At 43.4% G+C, this 24,622-nt stretch overlaps 1 pseudogene; it reads right to left on the bottom strand.

Moving 5' to 3' along the window:
• The window catches only part of LOC143669611 (large ribosomal subunit protein eL18 pseudogene), a 29,948-nt pseudogene extending 5,750 nt beyond the window's left edge, over positions 1-24,198 (bottom strand).
• Positions 24,199-24,622: the final 424 nt, after the last annotated feature.

Genomic DNA, 24,622 nt, shown 5'->3' with positions numbered 1-24,622 from the left:
GGGACTGGGAACCTCATTCTTATTATTTGGGAAATGAGGACAGCAACCCCTTACCTCTGCTCTGAAAGAGTAGAAACACTGATCTAACACTGATATAACAGGGGATCCCAGGACTCACCATCCCCCATTACCAACAGCAACTTCTTTACTCAGAATTGCAGGAGCACCTGAGACTCAGAATTAGAGCTCTGAAGCCATGAAAATCAACACTATCCCTTACAGGAATTGTTGAAAAAGGATAGACTTTGACTAGAGATACGAATGAAGCTGATCTGGATAGATCAGAATCCAGGGTAAAGGATGCTATTGTTCATATTTTAAAACTTCAACTTCTGTGTGAGACCAAAGGGAGAGATGCTTATTTGGTGCAAAATTTGTATTTTGGAAAGCACATTACCTAATTAACTTGTATGGTCAGTTTAATTGAGCACTGTTAAGTGTATGGAATTGAATAAGGCAGGAGATCTTGTTGGTTTGTCCAAGTTAGTGTGATGCCCTGATACATCCCAGAGTAATTTGGGCAGTTAGTAAAGAAGTATTTGCAAAATCCACTTCAGGGACTGGAGAGAAAGGAAGAAATATTCAACTTCCCCATTTGGAGAATTTCTGATATTCTCGCAAGCAGTGGGGACAACCAGGTCAATAGGCTGAACCCTCAATCTTGGGATTCACCCCTATGAAATTTATTCCTGCAAAGGATAGGCTAAGCCTACTCATAATTATGCCTAAGCATCACCCCCAGAGAACCTCTTTTATTGCTCAGATGTGCCCTCTCTCTAAGTCAACTCGGCAGGTGAACTCACTGCCCTCCCCCCCACCACGTGGGACATGACTCCCAGGGGTATAAATCTCCCTAGCAACATGAGACAGAACTCCCAAGATGAACCAGCTTCATGGGATTGAGAAAGACTTCTTGACCAAAAGACGAAAGAGAGAAAAGAGACAAAATAAAGTGTCAGTGGCTGAGAGATTTCAAACAGAGTTGGGAAGTTACACTGGAGGTTATTCTTATGCATTATATAGATATCCTTTCTTAGTTTATGGTATATTGAAGGAGCTAGAGGGAAGTTCCTGAAGCTGTTGAGCTGTATTCCAGTAGCCTTAATTCTTTAAGAACACTGTATAACAATATGGCTTTTACAATGTGACCATATAATTGTGAAAACCTTGTGTCTGATGCTCCTTTTTTCCTGTCTATACCTATCCAGGGTATAGACAGATGAGTAAAAAATATAGATAAAAATAAATAAATAATGGGGAGATAAGGGGTAAAATAAATTGGGTGCATGGAAATACTAGTGGTCAATGAGAGGGAGGAGTAAGGAGTATGGGATATATATGTTTTTCTCTTTCCTTTTTATTTCTTGTTCTGGAGTGATAAAATGTTTGAAAAATGAGCATGGTGATGAAAACACAAATATGTGATGATAACGTGAGCTATTGATTGTACACCATGTATGGACTGTATATGTGTGAAGATTTATTAATAAAAATATTTTTAAAAAAAAAAAAAGAAGAATTGTGTGAACTTTCCTCTCATGGGTAAACCTACCAGCCGTCTCAGACAAGGGAAATAAGGGACTCACTCCTAGAACTAAAGGAACCCAGGGCAATGGAAAAGAGACCCTGGAGAGAGGATGGGGTGGGCCAACTGACCCAAAATACCAAACGATGCTAGAAACATTACAGTTCCAAATTAAATCAACACAGAGAGCTTGGTGTGAAAATTGAGAAAGTCAGAAGCAAAAGGAAAACCATGATTGAGCAAAAAAAGGGATTGGCTGAAGGTGGAAACTCCTGTGTGTAGAAGTTAGAAAAGGGGGAAATTGGAGACAAAAATCTTGGGCAAAAAATTGTGAGATAATCAAAACCACAGTGTACTAGAATTTCTGTTTGGCTTTGGTAATGGATGGTGGTGATGGTAGCACAGCATTGTGGATGTAATTAACACCAGTGAATTATATATCTGAATGTGATTAAAGGGGGGAGTTTTAGGTTGTATATGTTACTAGAATAAAATATCAAAAAAAAAAAAAACCGCAGTGAACACTAATGCAAACCATGGATGACAGTCAATTGTACAATTATAAAAATGTTCTTTCCTTGGTTGCAATAGATGTATCACACTAATGCAAGATGTTCATAATAGGGTAGTAAATGGGAGCTCAGTATTTTATGTCTTATGCATGACTTTTCTGTAAACCTACAACTCGTCTAATTAAAAAACGCGGGCGGGCCGCGGTGGCTCAGCGGGCAAAGTGCTTGCCTGCTATGCCGGAGGACCTCGGTTCGATTCCCGGCCCCAGCCCATGTAACAAAAACGGAGAAACAGAATACAATAAAACAAGAAAATGTTTAAAAGATGTTTCCCTTTCTTCCTTCCTTCCTTCCTTCTATCCTTCCTTCCTTCTCTCTGTCTTTAAAAAAAAAAAAAAAAAAAAAAAAAAAAAAAAAAAACGCATACGCACAATGTATCAAATCCTAACAAACTCAGTCGTGAAAACTTAGAACCTCTCAGCTAGTAGATGTGTTCTTATTTGCAAAGACAGTTCAGTGTAAGTGAAAACCCAGTAAAAGGGTTGGGAAAAATGAGAGGCTTCACACATATATGATGACCAGAGTGCTGTTGATAGAACGAGGGGTTGTTGCTATGATTATTCTGTTATACACATGGTTGGATCAACCCATAGAGGAAACGTGAATGTTCTTGCCTTGTGAAGAGCCTAGGTTAGCAGAATTAGGCTACCTAATGCTAGAAGATCCAAGTGTGAAAGCAAAAGGCGGCCATCTCTTCAGTAATGCAACTCCTTAGAAATATCCAGTCACATGGACTTGACACATAGAAGATCTAGTGTGAGGTCAAGCAAATAAGAACCCAATGAGCCCATGCTCACCTCTGACAAGTCTGCAGAGGACATTCTGCTCAGTTGAGCCTCTAAGAGCTCCAGTCACCAATATATCTTCTTCTCACTTTGATCTGTGAAATCTTCAAATTACATTCCCCTTCACCTCCCAAGGTGTGGTTAACAGACCAGACTAAGACTCCTACACAGTGGCTGGTGCTCTAGAAACTGATAAGAGAATTAAAAATGGCCAATAGCTCAGAAGCTTGGGTATCACCTCTCCGACACCCCACCACCAGCTTGCAGGGCTGTACTTATCTGTGGCTGACTAGCAGCCACCTCTGCAGTAGACCACGCATTTACCAGCTCTACTCTGCAAAGGGTAGGAAGTGAATGCATTTGGACCTTTATACAGTGCTAAGAGAATGGGGAAAAGGGTAAAGCCATCACTCCCTGAGACAGGCTGGTCCACTGTAACTGGACCCAGAGAGATATAGAGATCTGTGGGTTCTAGAATACCACAGGCAGGGGGACTAATGTTCCCTGCTGGCCTCTTCTTTGTAATTCCCATCTCTGTCCATTCCCAGGGTGCCCAGGAGGAAGAATGACCCAGTAAAGAACAGGGCAGCAATATCAGAAAACATTGCACAGGTGACTGTTTGAAAGGAATAAAAAAAGGTGACAGTTTCCATTATAGCACAGTGTGTCGGTGCTAATATGCCCCTTTTCTTAACCACAGCCTCTCCACCACCACCTCCCGCCCCCCACAGCTTCTTGACTTCACTTCTAATAGGTACTGTAGAGGAGCCTCAAGGAGAGTTTTTGTCTTGCTGACACATCTTATTTCCACCCTCGTTGGCATGGAGAAAGCCAGTTTGTTTGAGTCGGATTCCAGCTGGGCCAAACACGGCTGAAATGTCTGGAAGACTGCTCCCACCTCAATTGGACCTACTTACGCTCCAGGGTCCACAGTCACACCCTCACACCACCACAAAATGTCCAGCCCCCAAATAGCTTGGAGAGTTCCAGCTGAGCATGCTTTACATACAACATGGTCACAAACCCTTTTCTTACTAGAGAAGTGAAGAAAGCAATTGCTGTGTGTGATGGTCTATCCCACAGAAGCTTTTAGGCCTCAGGCAATAAACAGGAGATGGGGGACAGGGTGAAAAGAACACACATGTGGGAACCAAAAAGAATCTGTGTCCCATTCATTGAACAAAATCCTTATCCAGTGACTACCAGGTGCCAGAAACTCTTCTAGGTGTTGGAAATAATACAGTAGACAGCAATGCAAGCGATGCAAGGGTCCCTGCTCACGTGGGAGCTGCACTCTCATGGACTGAGAACCTATTTAAAAGCAGTCATGTTAGGCACATTACACAACTTCTTTTTGCTGTAGTCTCTTAATGTACGAAATGAAACCAGCAACAGTCACCTCATGGAGCCAGGGTGATCTTTCATAATGTGCTACCCAGCTTTAGCATCATTATTAATCCTTTCACATCCTAGACCTAAGGAGCAGTAATCCTAAGAGAAAAAGAGATGAAATTGGAGCTTTATTATCCTAATTCTCTCTGGTTTGGGCAGATCAGCAGCAGGTTTGGGCTTAAAACCTCCTGAATCTGACTCAGGGAGACCTCCCTCCATCTCATTTCCCCCCCACTGTTCCATGAACTCTACTTACCTTCATTATCATTCTCAATACAGCACACACGTGTCGAGCATGCTGCTGGTCCATTACACTGAACTGCCTTGAGGATGGATACCTTCTCTTATTCAACTACTTATCCTCAGTATAGTGATCTCATAGGTATTTAAGAACCATCGGATTTAGAAGAATAAATTGTGAATGAATAAGAAGGAATGAATGAAAGCCTCTGAGTACCATTACTGTTTGTTACATACTTACTGCTACCCCTCCTGACTCCCTCACTGCCTCCAGACTCCCTCCTCATTTCCACACTAAACAGCTGCTACTGTTGTTGATTCATTACACAAGTTCCCTGCAAGTGTTTAATTCTACCTCCCCACCTGGGTGGCACGGCTTCACTCCCACCTCTTGGCCTTCCCAGCCTAAAACATAGCACCTCTAAGTGTTCTTAGGAAGCTTGAGGCCCAGGCTTGGTAAAGGAAACCGTAAATAAAGAATTGGCCTCCCACTTCTGAGAAGCCACCAAATCTCTACAGTGAAGACCAGAGCTAAGGGGCTAATATTAAAGGGCTCCTACAAATGAATGACCTCAGCTCTGGATGAACAACAAATAAGGAAATTCATGCATCTTAGGAAATACACGATCCTCCAGGACAGACAAACGTGCTTTGAACACAAGCCAGGACTTGAGAGTCATGGTCTGAAATATCCCATTTCAGTTGAAGGTATGGACCAGTGACCTCAAAGAGAATTGTTCTTCCTTGGATGACAGACTGGGAACTCAAGAAAATCTCAGTTTGACTGAAGTAGAGAGAGGCATAAAGAAGCAGATGGATGATGCCAACTTCTCTTCTTTCCCTGTAGAAACATTTCATGTAATTGCTTGGCCAGCTCTTAGTAAATCCTGCTTTATATTTTTATCTTCTCATGCATATGTCCCATCTCCCTCACTAGACTACAAGCTCTTTAGAAGCAATAACCAGGTCATATTCACATGTGCATCACACAGCATCTGCCCTTGACGAACACTACAACTTCACCATTTGGTTTCCCCAGTTCCCAGAGCAAAGAATAGCCTCTCCAATAGAACTGAGAGCCAAGGTTCAAGGAGAGGACCCACATTCCCAGAAGGAAGTTGGCTGCCCTAGGTGGGGGGTAGACCCAGAACACTTCTCTGCCCAGTCTTTAGTCCTGGGCTCCCAAGAAGTCATGAAAGCCCAAGAGAAGATGTGTGGCCTAAAAGTCTACAAGCCCTCAGGGTGGCAGCTTCTCTCTGTGCTCTGCGCTCCCCTGGAAGAAATATCACTCAGAACACCCTGAGAGCTCAAGCCTGGCCCTGAAGGGACTACTGAGGCCTGAACACCTCACTCTCCCATAGAAAACATAAGCCCAATTCACTGGTTGAGTGCAGCTGTGGCTGCTGCTTTAGTGCCTTCCCGCGTGCAATAACCTCTCATTATATTTTAATGTTGTTGTAACTTTATGGCTTAATCAGTATTTGCAATTTGTTAGTAGCCTGGGCAGCCATAAAATTGTTTTCCAGGTACTGAAACGTCCCATCAAGGTTTGTAAAGCAGTGGTTCTTAGTTTATCACACCCATAAAATGCCCTGGCAATTTGACAGATATAATAACTTTTTTTATCAAGTGTCTAATTTGAGAGGAAATTAAGCCATACGTTACATGTAGCTCACACTGGGGTTGGGAGCTCTTCAGACTCTGAGATTTTCAGGGACACCCCTCCCCTCACCCCATCTGCCCCCTTCAGCCAAGGGCTAGATTTCATCCTTACTCCCCGCACAGACCTTACTGCACAGAACTAGGGGCAAGTGTCCAGGTGCCTGCACATGCCTTGTGTGGGCAGCTCTAATGAGATGGTGCTTTTGCAATGAAGCAACAGCAATGGTTAAGAAACTCATCCCTAAAAAAACCTAGCTAAAGCTGAGTTAATCACTCTCCTCCCCACCTGTGCTGGTTTGACACTATTATGTACTCCAGAAAAGCCATGTTTTAATCCTGATCCAATCTTGTGGAGCCAGACCTATAATTTATGGTGAGAAACTTTGACTGGATTGGTTCCGTAGAGCTGTGAGTGGGTGTGACCTTTCGGTTAGTGAGATGTGACACACCAATAGTGGATATAGCCTTTTGATTAGATGGAGATGTGACTCCACCCATTCAACAAGGGTCTTGATTAGTTTTCTGAAGTCCTTTAAAGGGAGAAAATTTTTGGAAAAACTTCAGATGCAGATGCTTGGAGAACAGTTGCTTTAGAGCTGAGAGACATATGGATGTTTGGAGATGTTTGGAGTGTCAGCAGAGAGAGCACATGCTTAGACATGGGCAGAGCTCAGCAGACATCACCATGTGCCATCCCACGAGATGTTAAGCAAGCCAGAAACCAGAATTGTGTCCTGGAGGAGCTAAGCGAAGGCCTACAGATGTTTACAGAGAAAACCACTTGCATCAGAAGCTGGAAAGAACAGAACTGGGAACAAGGACCAGCAGATGCCAGCCATGTGTGTTCCCATGTGACAGACATTGGTCTTTCTTGAGTCAAGAAAGTCCTGTATACCTTAGTTTGGACATTTTTCTGGCCTTAGAACTGTAAACTTGTAATGTAATAAATCCCCCTTATAAAAGCCATTCCATTTCTGGTATATTGCTTTCTGGCAGCATTAACAAACCAATGTACCACCCCAAGAAAATAATGCACCCCATCTTTGATCTATATAGAAAAGAAGCATCAGTTCTCTTTCCTTCACTTGCCAATCTCATCTTCATTCTCCGCATCCATTTACTCCCCCCTGCCTTTCTTCACATTGTATCCATGTCACAGGAAGAGATCAATTGTATCAGAAAGACACATAGAAAAAGAAATTATCACACAATTTCAGGGGAATCATGGCCCCAACAAAAGGCATGTTCAAGTCCCAACCTCTGGTCTTATGGGTGTGAACCCATATGTAAGTAGGAGCTTTGAGAATGTTTTTAGTCAAGTTATGCCCAAACCGAATGAAGGTGGGCCTTAATCCAATATGGCTGAAATCCTTATAAGCAAAGGAAATTGGACATGGAAGAAAAAAGGCCATAGGGAGAAGCTGGAAGTCAATGAAACTTGGAAGAAAAAGGGGAGGACATTTCCAAGTGATGGAAAATCTGAGGAACCCAAGGATTGCCAGCCAGTCAGAATGCTATGAGCCTGGGAGGAAGCAAGCTTTCTAGCTTCTGTAACCATAAGACAATAAATTACCAATGTTAAACCAACCCATTGTATGATATTTATCTTAGCAGATGGAAAACAAAGACACACAGATTTTCTATCTCTCTGCAATTTGGGGTGTTCATTTAAATTAGGATAATGTTGAACCAAAGAACAATTTTCTTCAAGGACTGTTTTGTGTTTGTATATACCCACAACCATACCCAGGTCCTAATTATGACTGACTAACAATCCCCAACATCAAACTTTTTTATGGCCTGGCAACATGGGGCAAGTTGAGTTACCCTCTAGCACTACTGTTCACAGCTGATGGTACCTCTGACAGTGGACAGTTCTCATCTAGCCTTCCAAAACTCAGCTGCAAAAGTTTCTTCCCACTGTGATACCCAGTGTGAAACTGTCACATCCTACTAGAAAATAAAATCTGGACCATCTCATGACACCATTCATCACCATTCAGTCAGCACTTATTGGGCAACTGTTATGGGGCCAGCAGCATTCTAAACCCTGAGGGACTTAGAGATAATTAAGGCACAGTCCTTGCCCTCAAAAGTACCATTTTTAACTGAGGAAACTGACCGGAAAAGCAGTGACTAAAGCTGCAATAGAGCTGTGGGATTCTAAGGGGACACAGAAGGGGGCAGTAACTCACCTTGGACTAAGAGGAGATTATGGCTTCCCAAGGGTAATGACTCTAGACAAGCATGCATGTGCACACACACACACACACACAAATGAATACAAACTAGCCTGGTATATGAAGATGGAGAAGAAGGACTTTTGATGCAGATGGATCTGAAGCTTTTCAGGTACAAAAGCTCAGAGGGAGAGAATGGGGCAAATTTGAGGAGGTGCTGGAAAACACCTGAGTGTAGCAAAAGCCATATGAGGGCTGCAGCCAGAGGAGAGCTGGAAAGACAGGCAAAGGTCTAGGTTCTTAGATGCCTGTTATGCCAGGCTGAGAGGTTTGGCAACTGATTCCAAAATCATGAGGAACCATCGGAGAATTTTTAAGTATGGGAATGACATGATCACCATAGAATTTTAGGTACCCATGTGTGGTGGTTGGATTCATGTGTCAACTTGGCCAGGTGATGGTGCCCAGTTGTCTGATTAAGCAAGCACTGGCCTAACCATTACTGCAAGGACATTTTGTGAACTTAACTCATCATCAGTTGATTGCATCTATAGCTGGTTATACTTATAATCAACTAGGAACAGTATCTTCCACAATGAGAGAATCCAATTGGTTGGATTTAATTCAATCGGTTGGATGTAATACAACTACTTAAAGACTTTTAAGGGAGAAGTGACAACGTCAGCAGTCAGAAGAGAGAATTTTCATCTCTACTTCAGCCAGCCAGCCTCTCCTGGAAATTCATCAAAGACCTTCACTGGAGGTCTTAGCTTATGGCCTGCCCTGTGGAATTTGGAGTCCTGCCTCCCCACATTTGTATGAGACACTTTTATAAAATTTCATATTTATAGATATCGCCTGTTCGTTCTATTTCCCTTGAGAACTCTGACTAATATAGCATGGCATTAATGTAATGACTTTAATGGAGGTATGGAAGATAAGTCTGCAGCCAGGCTGTAGAAGATATTTATCATTCTTTGGCTTTCTATCATTCAATACTTTCTCCCACATCTCCATCCCAACCCTCCTATTGGCACCCCAATCTCTAATTTTGAGGGAATTCCTTATTTTGTGTAGTCTCAGAAGGAGACAATTCCTCCTTCTATTACCAAAGGAGAAACATCATCCCTATTGTCATTCTGGAGGAGCCAAGAGGCAAACTTCTGATAGGCACAACCAAGCTGATATTCACTTCTAGGAACTATGGATTTTGAGAGGGTAACTAAACAACAGACTCTTCACAGACTGTGGCAGATGGCATTTTCCAAAAATGGCCACAGTCATACTTCCAATCCCACATGTTTTTCCAGAACCTTACCACTTCCCATGATAAGTGGAGTCTAGCCCCACTCCAGATTAGATGCAGCGGAATCAACACCACATGACTTTGGAGACTGTGCTATAAGAAATGAAATGGCTTCCATCTGGCTCTCCCTTTATCAAAAAGCTTCCCTTGGGAACCCAGCCACCATGCTACCAAACCACATGGTGGGGCTGTGTTTAGGTGCTCCAGCCAACACCCCAGCTAGGGCTCCAGCTGTCAGTAAGCAATGGCCCCCAGACATGTGAGTGAGGAAACCCTCAGAAGATTCCAGGCTCCAGCCTTCAGGCTACCCAAGCTGGTGCCAAGTGGAGCAGAGACAAGCTGTCCCCTCCAAACTCTGTCCAAATTGCATCTTCTTGAGCAAAATAACTTCCATTCACTAAATTTTGGGTAAAACGTGGCACACAAATAGCTTATTAGAACAGTGACCCTGGCCAGGGTTCTAACTGCTTTACCTCCAGAGATGTCTTAACTCCTAGCTCTTTTCTAATCATGAACTTCTAGCCTCCCACCAGTGCTGTGGGCACCCAATATTCTGCCAGTACCCACCTTACTTTATGAGAGAGTAAGATGTCTCTGTTGCTGGCAGCCACTATCCCTAACTCATGAGGAGCTTATTATCTTGGCCCAGGAGAGGGACAATGAGGGCCTGATAACAGAGATGATGGCAGGGAAGGGTCAGAGCCAATAAATATACAGAACACAAGATCCAGTAGGACTTGGGGAAAACCTGAGAAAGGATGGAGGCACGGAGGAGACTCAGGTTCCCAACTGGGATAGTGGGCAGATGTTCAGGCCATTTGGGGGATAAGATAATTCAAGAAGAAAAAGCAGTTTTCAGGGAACTGAAACACCTAAAGTAACTACGAGTTTGGTTTTCAATCCAGTAATTTTGAGATGTCTGTGGGAAACCCACATGGAGAGATCTAGAATTCACAGAAGAGCAATCAGGGCTTTCCAGCTTTACTGTTTATCTTAAGAGAGAAAACCCTGTGGACTAGGACAAAAGTCTACCAGATACCTAGGATTCTGAGGAAAGTTAAACCCTAATTCTATTCAGACTGAATGCTTAGCTTTAAAAACTGTCCTTCATTAGATGTACATGCAAGTGTGTATGAATGTGTGTGTGTGTGAGGGTGCAAAAGCACGCAGATGAGTATGCACACCTCCTCCAACTGAAACTGAAAGGGGACCCACATCTTCTCTGTTTTTCACATCTCCCCTCATGGACCAACTCAAAAGGTTGATAACTGACTTAATACGAGCACAAGAATAACTGTGCATTTATGTAAAGCCTTTCTCAAAGGAGCTCTTGGCACTTTGCAGATAATGGACTTATTTATCCTTAGAGCACCTCTGTGAGGCAGTTACAGGATAGGGGTGACCAGACCCATGTAATAAATAATGTCAAGAACAGCATGAAGTGAAAGTAGCCTATAACTCTGAGGTTCCGGAGGAGATGTGATGGGCCCAAGGTCACACAGTGAGCTGGGAATAGAACAAGCCTTCGTGCTGCGATGACATGACTCATGTTCTCTCTGAATGTCCCCTGGGCTTGCTCAGGCCTGTCACCTGGGAGGTGAGTCTGCAGTCGTAAAGAGTGAAGAGGTAAATCTGCAGGACTGACTGGTTAGAAGAGGCTACCACCTCTTTTTTCAGCCATGCATTTCCTTGCATACAGACAGGCCCAAAATGATCATTTAAGCCCAGCAACAGATTCCACATAAGTAACTGGGAAACTGGCCTGACAGTTCCATTTTTTTTTTTTTTAAAAAAGGACTCAACCCAAGGAATTGCCAATCAATAAGAAAAAAATTGTTCTCAGCTTCACACACAGAGACCAACTCCTGCCCTGTGAAAAGCACGCAACATTGATCATAAAAAGCCCTCTCTTGGCCAGAATGGGGTTGCTCCAGAGACTTCAAGTAAAAACAGAAGTTGAATAACAGCTATATACTGTATTTGTTTAAATTTCATGCCAGTGAATGTCTGTGACACAGGAGACAGGTTTATGGAGAGAGAAATAAAATGTTGACAAATGGCCCTGTAATCAACTGGAACATGCAATAAATCATTAGAATGCCAATAACACTTCCAGGACAAGCTTAGAAAGGTCATTACTGTGTCACAATATATCTTCCAGCACCAAACAAAGCAAACAGAACATGTTGGGAATAGGATTATGGGGGAAGCATCTGTCAGTTCTAATTAAGAATTAACTACAGATCGTATCTTGGGAGATGTATAATTTATTTTCCCTCTTCTTCCTCCCTCCATGCTCACAAAAAGAAAAATAAATCAATAAAAAAATTAACCCATTCTAGATCAAGGGTGGTGTCCAAGAAGAAAGCTCAAAATGTGGGTTGGGAGAGCTGGGCTCCTAGCAGATTGGGATGGAGAGGCAGAAGAGGGACACAAGGGCACAAAGGTGAGCAAGGAACGGAGAGGTAGATGTTCAGAGTCACCCTAGGTCCCAGAAGCTTCTCTCCTTGCCTTAATCCAGCCCCACCCAGCCCAAGGCACTCAATTTTACAGACTCAGGAATGTTGGGGTTATTTAATACTTTGACAACTAAGTCTAATGAGCTATGAAAGGGGCAGCAGGAAGGTTGGAAGTTAAAAAAACAAAACAGTGCCAGGCCCTCTCTACCTGAATGTACCAGTCAAGATTGAGTTTGGCTGAAAACACACAAAAAAATCTCAACCCGCAGTGACTTAAACAAAGAAGTGTTTATTTTTCTCACCTACCAGGAGTCCAGAGGTGGGTGGTGCAGTGTTGGTTTTCTAAACGTCTGCCTTATAATCTTTAGGGTGCTGGCTTTCACCCTCTTTCACTCCAAGGTCATGAGATGGTCACTGCAGCTCCAGATATTGTGTCCGTAGTCAAGAGAAGAAAAAGAGGGAGAAGTCAGCTCCAGCCTTCATCATCTCTCTTATCTGGAAAGTGAAAGTTTTCCCAGGATCCCTGGAAAGTGTAGACCTTTATCCTATGAGTGAGAATCTCAAATGGCTCTCCAAAGACCTAGCAGATTAATTGGATACACTGTCACCCCAGTCAGAGTTGGAGTCTGTTTATACAGAAGAAGAGGGGAATAGATTTTATGCTCTCAATTAGCAGGGCTTGCCATGCTGGTACAGTGGGATTCCGGGCAGAAGCCAGCACTCTCCAGAGGAAGAGCCTTCATGCTATTTGTAGAAATGCTCTTCAGGCACCAAGAGAAAGTGCTGGCCCTCTCAGCCCACAACCCCCTGATGTGGCCACTGTTGCTGAGTGAGTTTGGCCACGCTGGGCTGAATGTGTTTGGATTTTGTTCTGCTCTTTTCTGCCAACCTTAAAGCAAATCTGGACACTTGAAGGAAGGTCCATTCAGCCATTTGTACAGCATCAAAGGGTAGAGGAGAAAATATCCAGCAATTCCCCATAGGAAATGTACCAAATGGCCTTTGGATTGGTGGTAGGTGCTCAGAGGGACCCAAGATGTCTATAATCCTTTGCTTGGGTTTTGTCTTCCTCCAGCAGCTTTTTATCCTCTCTTCAATTTGGCTGTAAGGTGGGCAGTGCATCTTCCCCTCTCCTTCCCCACGCCTCCCCCAGACTCCTCACATGAGGCAGGCCCCATCCTATAATATAGTGACTTTCCCAGACTTGCTCGGAGAGATTTCAACATACCACCCACTTTTTTTTTCTGCCATGATTATTATTTTTACTATCGTGACTAGCATTGCTGCTGTTTCTCCCCCTCTCTCCTCCTGCCTTCCCTTCTCAGGTCTCTTTTTTCTGCTTGAGTTTGCATTTCTTCCTTTATTTTATTTTATTTTTTTCTGCTGACAGAGACAAGAGCTTGTCCTAGTTCGCCATTTCAGGATTTGTTGCAAACTTCAAGGTGCAGGTTTATGACTGCGAGTGTCCTGGTTATAGCACAGTTCTTATGGGTCCTAATAAACTTAGCTGCTCCAGGGTCCTCTTAAATTCCGGCTTGAAAGACAGAGAAAAAGCATTATTCACTCCAGTTACATGCAGGAATCCTCACCCTTGAAGGCTGAGGATAATGTTTCTTTCTTGCGGGAGAAAGAACCTATAACTCTTGAACGCTGCCCAGGAAGTAGAGGGTAAAGAAAAGTCCTTTTCTCCTTCCCAGTTGCCTGGATGGATGGCAGATGGGAGACTCAGTTGGAGTGAGAAAGATGGGCACAGAGCAAGGATTGAAATGCAGCAGTATTTTTGCCAGCCTCGGAAAGCCCATCCTTAGGTGCTGAGCATGCAAGTGGGCTACGACAGGCTGGTTGAAAATCCCACATGGTTCTCCTTTGCACAGGCACAGACTGTGGGCTCCATCCAGGCTATTGTGGAAAAATCATCATGTCCTTAACTATAACCTCTCACAAAATGTTTGTACCTACTTCTTGTGTGAGATCCTCATGACAAATCTGATCATTATCCTTACCTTACAGAAAAGAATCATCAAGGCTAAGAGTGCGTGGTACTTGTTCAAGGTCACACAGCTGGCAAGTGGCAGTGGGAATGCAAAGCCAAGTTGCTATCACGTAATTCAGGACTAATTCCGTTTCTCCAAGTTGCCCCTATTGAGAGCCAGAAGCTTCTAGGACACAGAAGTGCCTGTGCCCATAGCCGAAGTCAGCTTTAGAAAATGTTGATGGGAAGCTGCCTTGTAGAGAGAAGTGTGCTCTGACCTGGAAAGTAACTACTTCTAACCAGAGCTATGTACTTTGGGGAAAGTCATTTAGCCTCTCTGTGCTTCAGTTTCTTAACTTATAAACATTTGGAATCACGATGGGAACCCTAGGATACCTCAGGACCTACTGTTCAAGTGGCCTTTGTCCTATCCCCTTCCCCTCTTTTGTATGTCTTATATATTGATGCCCCATGTAAACCTTAATGTACACGAAGATTTTACTGATAAAAAAATTAATGTTTAAAAATACTTGAACTTGACGTTCTCTAAGACCTCATATCCTCCTATTCCTACTTTGTTCATATCATCATCAGTGAATTTCAACCATCCGTGCAACACTTGTGCAGAGGGCTTAGCCAAGTGCCTGGCAGGTAGTTAACACTCAAAAATGGCAGCCATGAAATGATGAATATGCAACTATGTGATGATGTTAAGAATTACTGCTTGTGTATGTAGAATGGAATGATTTCTAAATGTTTTGTTAGTTAATCATTTTTAATTAATAAAAAAAAACCTAAAAAAAAAAATGGCAGCCATGAATGCGGGGACTCACTGAACCAATTTTGAATACAGCATTATTCATAAAAGTCATAAGGTGGGAGAAACCCAAGTGTCCATCAACAAATGAATGGATAAACAATTTGTGGTATATCCATACAATAGAAAATTATTCAGCCATAAGAAAACATGAAAGGTTTGTATGCTACAATATGGATCAACCTTGAACACAGCATGTTGAGTGAAATAAACCAGACACAAAACGACAAATCTTGTACACTTTCTGTTACATGAAATACTTAGAATAAACAAGTTCATAGAGATAGAAACAGTATAATAGTTACCAGGGGTGGCAGGAGGAGGGAAGAGAGAGCTATCGTTGAATGAATATGTTTTGGTTTAGGACAATAAAAATAGTTCGGAAACAGTGATAAAAGTTACACAATATTACCAATCAATGCACTAATGTCAAAGAATTGCCCCTTTAAAATGGTCAAATGCAAAAAAAAAAAAGGCAGCTATGAATCATCACTCAAGCAGTTCCCATCACAATTAATGACCATGAAAGGGTTGCCTCCTGTACAGGGTGAGACATTTCAGGGACGGCGCTGTGGGGTGGGAGTGTGACCTGCTGGGGTAGGTGGTCTAGGCATGACCCTTTGCCAAGTTTTCCCTTGAGTAGTTGGCATTCAAAGACCATACTCCCAGAGCCATAAGATATGTGTTCAGATGCAGTTTCAAACTTTTGTTTCCTCCGTTTTCAATATGATGCAGAAGAAAACAAGTATAATTTAGCCAGCAGAATGATTTTTTATTTATGAAGTTGTGCACTTTAGAGTGGTATTTCGGGTCACCTTAAGCTCTGCTGTACAACCTGGATTTCACATTAAATGAAAACTATTAGTATTCGGAAACACTTTACCACGAGGGTGGCTGCGTGACCATGACCTCTGTGTTTATGTAAACGTGTTTTCATTACCATCAGGCCTGGGGTGGGCAGGGGGAGCTGGAAGAAGCAAAAGCCACAGCTTGTTAACGCTGTCCTTGCAAATGTTCTTTTATTAGCAGCAGCTTAGGTCTAAGGGGGTCGAACACTGCATGTGGGTTCTCAATTACTCCCGTCACCATAAGTGTGCCTGGCTAGAGGACACGGGGGCAGGGTCCCCGGCTCACCAAGAAGCTGTGCGGCCTTCCTTGCCCTCCAGTTTTGGCTTCCTTCATGTTGTCCTAGATCCCTTCCCCCACCGCCACCACTGATGCCCCTTTCCCCAGGAGTTATCCCAGAAGACAGAGAATTTTCTGCCCCTGGCCCTAATCTGCCTCGCTACCTATCTTTGTAAGGCCCTCCAGCTAAGAACAGACTTTGTAATTTTAAATGATTGAAAAAATCAATAATCACATTTCATGACACTAAAAGATAGGGAATTCAAATCTGTATCCATAAACAAAGTTTTATTGGAACACAGTCATGCTCATTCGCTTACATTTGTCAAGGGCAGCTTTCACTTTGCAATGGCTAAGTTGAATAGTTCCAACAAAGACCCTGTAGCCCCCAAAGCCTAAAATAGTTAATATCTGGGCACAGAAAATGCTTGCTGACCCCTGAGTTAGCTTAACATTGGCTCTGCCCCCAAGGCCCTTGGGCGTTCACTCACCAGCACCTGATGAACTTTTCCCCAATATTTCTGAAATCCACCTTCTTCTTTCACTGCTAGTTAAAGATCTCAGCGACCCTCTCTAGAACTCCTGCAAAAGTCCCTAGATGGCACTCACTACCTCCAGGCTTGCTGCTTCTGGTTTTCCCTGAGTATAGTAGAATACAGAAGAGCACAAAATCTAGATAGAGCCTGCCTACAAATCCCAGCTCTGTCCCTGATTACCTATGTGGCCCAGGGCAAGTCACTTATGTTCTTTAAGCCTCAGTTTCTCATCTGTAAAATGGAGAGCATAATTGCATCTACCTTAAAAATTCATTCTGAGAATTATTGCAAGCACTTAAAGCAGTTCCAGCAACAATACCAGTATTTGTTTTTATGGTCCACGGAAAATTCTAAATTGACCATATCATTCTTGTGCCTAAGAGACATCAGTGGTTCTTCCTCATTTGAGAGATAAAACCCAAACACCTTAGCACAGCACATGGGCCCTCCAGGATCTGATCTCCATGTGCTTGTGTCCAGCCTTATCTCTTCTTACTTCCTGCTTCACATGTTCTATTGTAACAACGCCAATCTGCTACAGGCCCCCCAATGCCCCTTGCATCTTCTTGTCTCCAGCACCACCTCTGTTCAGATCTCACTTCTCTGATGGCCCCTCCTCTCTGTTCACATCAGACCCTGTGCAGAGCTCCAACTGCACTTACCACATTGAGTCAATTGATGACTCGTCCTTCCACTGTTAGATAGTGAGCTACTTGAGAAAATAGGAGGATCTTAGGAATGACAAGTTACTTGAGAAGGGACAGGTGATGTGGAAAGACAGTAAAGGCTTCTTGAAGCAGGGCACCTTTGAATTGAGGCTTGAAGGCTGGTAGGACAAGGGCTGACCTTACTCATTTTGGAGATTTCTAGTGCCTAGAGCTGTGTCTGACCCATCTAGGTGTTTCCTAAATGCTTCTTGAATGAATGACGGAATTGAGTGATTACTTTTATCTATTTACTCCTCTAGAAAACTCTATCTTTATGTGAATTCAAGCTGACAACTTATCTCCCATGCCCTGTACCTCTAAACTAATGATTCCAGACTGAAATATGCTTCCAAGCACCCCAGAAGGCCAGGAAGTGTACAGGGAACTCCCCATTCTCTCAGGCACAGTCACTTGATTCACCACTCGAAAGGAGCTACTAGGATCATATCAATACCCTACACCAAAACCCCCAGCAGTTCCTTTTACATAGAGAATTAAAGCTAAATTCCTGAAACAACCTTTCAAAGTTATCTCCCAAGTCTCCCCTACCCACAATTTAGAACACCGTTGATCAGAACTACAAGTTCTTCACTGCTGCCTTGGCTGAGTCGAGTGTTTCAAGTAACATCTAGCATATAGAATGCTTTGGAGTGTTAGTTGGTATTGTCATGGCAGTAAAGACTGAATCAGATAATTTGTGTGAAAACAGGGAAACAGTCTGCACTCAAGTGGGAGTCATGCTTTCACCCCTTTTCAAAGATGGCATCTCTTGATTCACCCTGTGTCCATCCCTTCTAGAACTCCCCCCCCCCCACCCATCTTCCCCCTGAAAGGAGACTCTCCTTTTTCACAATGTCTTTGCTTCTTAAGACTTTTCCCATTTTCTCCCTTGCCTTATGGTTACTGATGTGCACATCCCAACCTCCTCTGCAGGCCAAGGAGGGCATGATGGCTTTCTGTTTTCCAAAGACCCTACAGCCCCACCATGAGGCCAAACTCCCTAGAAGCTCATGTGAATGAGTGAGTGAATGGACCTCTATCTCCCCACACCAGGACCCTAACCAAGAGGGGAAATCACTATGCCAGGTTACGAAGATAGAGCTTCTCCAGGGCATCAGGTTTCTGGTCCCACCTTCACAGTATCCTCTAAATTCACTTTGGAAAATCCATTTTGCAGGTGAAGAAAGGTTGGCTTGTCTGGAGTCACACCGCTAGTGAGTAGTGGGAGAGGAAGTGCCTTCTGTCTCCTCTCTCCCGTTGGCTCCATCGTCCCACGAGGCCACAGGCCAAGGACAAATGCTTCACTCTTAGCACCTCAAGAACCACTTCCAGCAGGAGATGGAGACAACTTGGATAAGGCAGAAACTCAGTTACTGCAATCAAAGACCTTGGTATCCTTCTACTTTCTTTTCATGCCCTCCCCTCACCAACCCTATTTCCTACCCCCAGAAGCATTTAAGGTGAGTTGTGTTTATGCACTTGTGGCCTTTATTGGGAAGTACGTTTGTGGTGGGGTCTGGGAACCTGGTCCACAGTCGCCCATCCTCTGTACACGGTGCATATCACTAGAGCATCGGCAGATGCTGACAAGCTGTGCACTGCATGGAGGAAAAGGTTGCTCGTGACCGATGCCATTAATTATCTCTTTGTTACACCCAGGCACTCCTTAAGGCCACACGTGCCCATGCACGTATGTATATATTTGAAGACATTTCCTTACCCCACCACGTGATAGAAACAGTAATCATAAAATAGCAGGACATGAACCGCAGCAGTTCCCACCCACGTGGCAGGAATATAATACAATCAGAACAGCTGTAACTAAGAGAGCAAACTTATCTCTTGATTGAAAATTGACCACAAGTTTAATATAAGCCAAGAACACAATGCAACTGTTAAAAACAATGCTGGCTTTCTTCATAGAAGGAAGGGGCAGATCACAGAAAGTAAACACCCTGCTGCATTATGCTATACCCTAAGAGGTACGATGAAATTCTGTAAAGTGGCCAGACAAGGGTGACCAGGATGTTGAGAAGCAGGGTCACATATGAGACATAAAAGGAATTAAGTATGTTTAACCTGGAGAACAGACTGCTAAGGGGGAAAAGCATCACTATCTTAAAAGGTGTGTTCACTGTGGTTCCAGATGCTTGGGCTGGTGTGGTGCAGATAGGGAAGATAATTACGGTCCTAGAATGACATGTCAAAAAGCAGACTGACAAGTCAGCTAATCTACAGTACACCCAAAGGCATCTTGTAGCCTGTTTACTCTTGGAGATCTAAAGGAGTTTGGCTCAACCCAACAGTGCTCCAATCATCCCAAAGATCTCTTAAGGGCTCACCTCCTCATGGCCATCCCTGACTCCAGGCTCCTGCTTCTTTTCTTTTCTTTGTACATAAAAGTTTAGGATGAAGCGAAGTTCTTTCTTAATTCCTACACATATATACACAGACACGCACCCACACCCACACACACACACCACTCTACAAAGCCTGTGTAATATTGGTAGAATACCCTGAAATTTCCAGGTTTGGGGAGAGGAAAAAAATGAAGTAGGGACTTATATTAGAGCATCAACAACTTCAAGTGACTCAGCAAGCATTTCTAATCCTAAATGTCATTTGGCCTCTCTGCCACCATGGAGTGTCATTGACTCTTCATGCCTCCAAGTCCAAGCTTCTCTCTTCTTCCTGGTGTCTCCCTTTCTTTATCTTCTTCCATCCTCTTTCCTCCCCACTTCTGGTAATAAAATCAGTTGTCTCATGAAGAGAAGATTCCACTCTTGATGTTTCAGCAAACAATAACAGTCCACTTACAGTGCCCCATACCCACACTCTGGCTTACCATGAGTTTCCCTAAACCTGGATATCTCCCTCCACAACAAGAAGTTCCTGTGTTAAGAAATCAGCAATTCACTAATCCTAGGAGATCCTAAGGAGGGAAGTTTCCATGAACAAATAAATTTAGGAAATTATGAATACTGGAGGACCTCAAAATATAAGTAGCTTATTAAAGTGTCTACAAGGTCCTCCAATAAAGAAATCTGTTTTTGTGAAACCAAATATTTTCTGAGCTTATTGGGCCATGGGTTAACAATTGCACCTCTGACATTCCATGGAATATGCATATGAAAGGACCAAACCAGCCCAGGGTAGGGCTGGTAACATTTGGGCAGGCCCTGGGAGCAGGGTAGAACATGAGTCACGCCATCACACAGCAAATGCTTGTCCTATTTTCAATTCACTGTGTGACCTTGGGCCCATCACATCTCCAGAACCTCAGAGTTATAGGCTACTTCTGCTTCAAGCTGTTCTTGACATTATTTATTACATGAGTTTGGTCACCCCTGTCCTGTAACTGCCTCACAGAGGTGCTCTAAGGATAAATAAGTCCATTATCTGCAAAGTGCCGAGACCTCCTTTGAGAAAGGCTTTATATAAATGAAAAGTTATTCTTTTATTTAAATTAAGTCAGTTAACAACCTTTTGCGCTGATCCAGATCTCTGCACAGGGTTGGATGGTATAATAAGAAAAAAAGCAGATGAGGTAGTCCTTGGCCAAATGAAGTTTTCAACCCAGTTTGAGATGGTATGTCTACCATCTTGTGTGCTTACACATACATACACACAGACACACACCATCTAGAATACTTTCTAAAGTTCAAAATTTGGGCTCAGCAACATTACTATTTTACTTCCCCCAAATTCCTTCATCTTGAGCATACCTTTGTTCTAGTCTTAGAGTCTCTCTACCATGTCTACACAACCTCACTTCACAGATGAGGAAGCTGAGGCCAACAAGACAAAACGAATTTCCATACATCTCATGAAAACTCATGGTTCTATGACTATGTTAGATTCAGTTGTCAACTTGGCCAGGTGAAGGGGCCTAGTTCTGTTGCTGTGAACATGAGCCAATGGTATGTGAACCTCATCTGTTGCTGATTTACATCTGCAGTAAGCTAGGAAGCATGCCAGCTGCAATGAAGGACGTTTGACTTAACTGGCTGGTGTTTAAATGAGAGACCGCAATGTAGCACAGCCCAAGCAGCTCGGCATTCCTCATCTCAGCATTCGCAGCTCAGCCCAGGCCTTTGGAGATGCAGAAAGAAGTCATCCCGGGGAAAGTTGTTGGAACCCAGGGGCCTGGAGAGATGGCCAGCAGAGACCATCCTGTGCCTTCCCACGTAAGAAAGAACCTCAGTGGAAAGTTAGCTGCCTTTCCTCTGAAGAACTAACAAAATAAATCTCCTTTTATTAGAAGTCAATCTGTCTCTGGTGTGTTGCATTCCAGCAGCTAGCAAACTAGAACAATGGGGTATCAGTTCCTGACTTCTATGGGTATGACTAGTATGCTGGCTTACTCTCTGACCCAAGTAATAGAGGGTATATCAAAGGGCTGACCAATCGCCTTCCTTCTGATAATGCAATTTTGGAAAGAAATGGTAAACGCAAAATTTAAGTAAGAAATCTATTTTTCTGTTGCCATCTTCTTCAAGATACCCTAGTGATCCATCAGAAGAAATTTACCTTTTCTCCCTCATCCTTCAGATGTAAACACATACTGTATGGTGCTATCTAAAATGCATTAGCACTTGCAAAGCATGGCTTCTATTTCTTTTGGTTCTGCAAAATTTTTTTGACTTTTGTAAACATCCAGGCAAAATTAGAATTCGACTTCCAGTCTGAAGCAAAATTTGATAGAGATTTAGGATACCGTATGCCTCAGGGACAAGACAGGAGTCCCTGAAAGCACCTAGAGGGTAGGGAAGAGACCCAGAACCAAAAGAAATGGAAGAACCAAAAGGAAATAGGCAGGGCCCCTGTAATTATGGTCAAATTCAAGCAGGACCAGGATTTGAATCAGGGGGTGACTGGTCTAGAGTCCCATGCTTCATTCCTGCCCAAGGATGGCAACTGGTCTCATGGTTTGGGGATGCACTGTCCCTACAATTGGTCAAAAAGCGACCCCAGCATCCAAGAAACAAAGGGGTAGACAACTGAGCAGAAGGTGATCATTTCCACATGAGCCATGACATCATTTTAGTCCATTCCTTCCCTGTATAATGTCAATTAGTTCTACACCCAATTACATATGCCAAAAGTCTCAAACCACCTGCCCAACAACCATAGAAAAGAAGCCTCAATTTCCTTGGCTGGGAGAGTTCTGTGGAGTTGAGCCTCTCACTGAACAGGAGTATGGGCACCTCATGGCTGGAAGAGAGGGGAAATAGGGACATTGAAGTCAAACCTCTCTTGCTTCTGATTCTTGAGAGATGGACTTGCCTTTACTGATCACAAAACCATTTCAAACTCTAAGCAGAAATGCAGAAAAAGAACAGGATGCACTTTCAGGAGTCACGCTTTGTATTCCCCACCAGAGCCTCCTGTATACAGAGTCACAAGTAGATACAGACCCAAATCCTCTCTCCCTACAGCTTGTCAGTGCTGGAGAAGGTTGCTATCCGTGCTCTGACGCATTCTCCAGGGAACATCTGATGAGCAGAAGAGGAAATGGGCAGTTGCAGAACTGAACATACCTGTCTGCTTCCCCCAGCTCTTCCCTTCTGAATCTGGAGAGGAACTAGAAAACTCCACTCCAGGGGGAAAAGTCTGTCACTGAATCGACCATTGTGCTTTCAAAAGAGCTCATGAACTAGAGTTGAGTGCTTCAATACAGTAGCCACTAGCCACTCATGATGACTGAGCACTTGAAATGAGGCTAGTCTAAATTGAGGTGTATGTTAAAAATGCAGGTCAGATTTTGAAGACAATGAAGGGAAAAAAATGTAAAGCATCTCATTAATTTTTATACTATGCGCTGAAATAATTTGTAGCTATGTTGGTTTCCATAAAATATATTCTTCAGGTTAATTTCCTTTGTCTTCTCTCACTTTTTATAATGTGGCTGCTAGAAAATTTAACATTATGCATGAGACTCACATTATGTTCTTGTTGGTCTGTCCTGAGCTGGAGAATAAATAACCAGTGATGCAAAATGTACAAGGAATACCAGTTCTTTCCGATCTCAGCAGCCCATCAGTAAAGGAAGCCTTTAAAACCAAGCATGCCTCAATTTACCCAGCAAATGTGAGGCCAACATACAGCACCAAGAGTCATGAGCCCCGGGCCCCGATGGTCCACAAACCAAATGTGTGACCCCATCAGGAAGTCGGGCCAAATAAGGGCCCCCCAATAAACCGGTTGTGATTGGAGCTTGCTACTGGTTCCACACCTTCCTCTCAGAAGCTCTGGCATTTTCCCATGGGAAAGACATCAGAGTTGGCATTCCCATCCCCTACTTCCCTAGATGGCTGTTAGAGGTGTCCAGGAAATCAGAACAAGATTGAGGAGCTCAGGGTCAGAAAACTTCGTGGATCCTTTCTGGATGTAGTGAAGGATATGTGAAATTTAGGGTTGGATGAATCTAGATTTAAATTTCAGTTTCTGCTGTTTACCAGCCATACAACCTTAGACAAGAAACATCCCTCTCTGCACCTTAATTTCTTCATATGCAAAACAGATAAAGTAATGTAATGCTTCAGTGAAAACCACATTGGATATGTGCAAGTGCTTGCATAGTTCATGGCACCGAAATAGTGGCTATTATGGGTCCTATGAAATTTTATTGATTAAATTCCAGTTTAAATGCAGTAGAGGAGCAAGCAGTTTGAAGGAAGCCAGCTGTGAATCCCCATGAAATGGAAAGAGTACTTCCTTAAAGAAAAGAACCGCTCCCTGATTTCCTATCCTGACATCCTCCCACCCATTGGGAAACAGTCCTTCCTTCTTAATTTAATTTTCATGCCTTCCACTTTTTCATACCTGGTTTCCCGGATTTAGGCCAAGTAAAGTGCACATGCACCTCTAAGTGATGGTCTAGTGCAACTTACGTTCCCCAGGTAAACGTCCCCCATCATCACCGGTGGCAATTTATGGAAAGAAAAATCTTACTCACTTGGCGCCAAAGGTTTCCCCAAAGGTATAGAGGGGCTGGGTGAGAGACAGCCTGAACAAAACAGTCTGCTCAAGCAGGGGGAGGAAGGGAGAAAATTTGGCTTGGAAGTGGGGAGAGCAAAATAGGAAGAGAAAAACAAACAAAGCTTTAATTAAACACAGTGTATCTAAATCAGAGAGGTATGCTCAGAGAGCAAGGAAGGGTGAAATGGAATTTTTAGAAGAAAACAACTTTCCCTGCCTTCTTAGTCTCATTAACATTGAAATGAACCCCCTGAGGAGAAGCCAGCCTCTGCCTCTGCTTTAGAGGAGAGTGGAACACTCCCTTGGGCCTCAAGTGGGTGAAGGGGGTGGGATGTAGGGGTGCCAAGAGGTGCAGCTTGATCT

This window comes from Tamandua tetradactyla, chromosome 26 (assembly GCF_023851605.1).
Source record: "Tamandua tetradactyla isolate mTamTet1 chromosome 26, mTamTet1.pri, whole genome shotgun sequence".
In the NCBI taxonomy this organism is placed as follows: Eukaryota; Metazoa; Chordata; class Mammalia; order Pilosa; family Myrmecophagidae; genus Tamandua; species Tamandua tetradactyla.
This window is presented reverse-complemented; position numbering and strand designations above follow the sequence as displayed.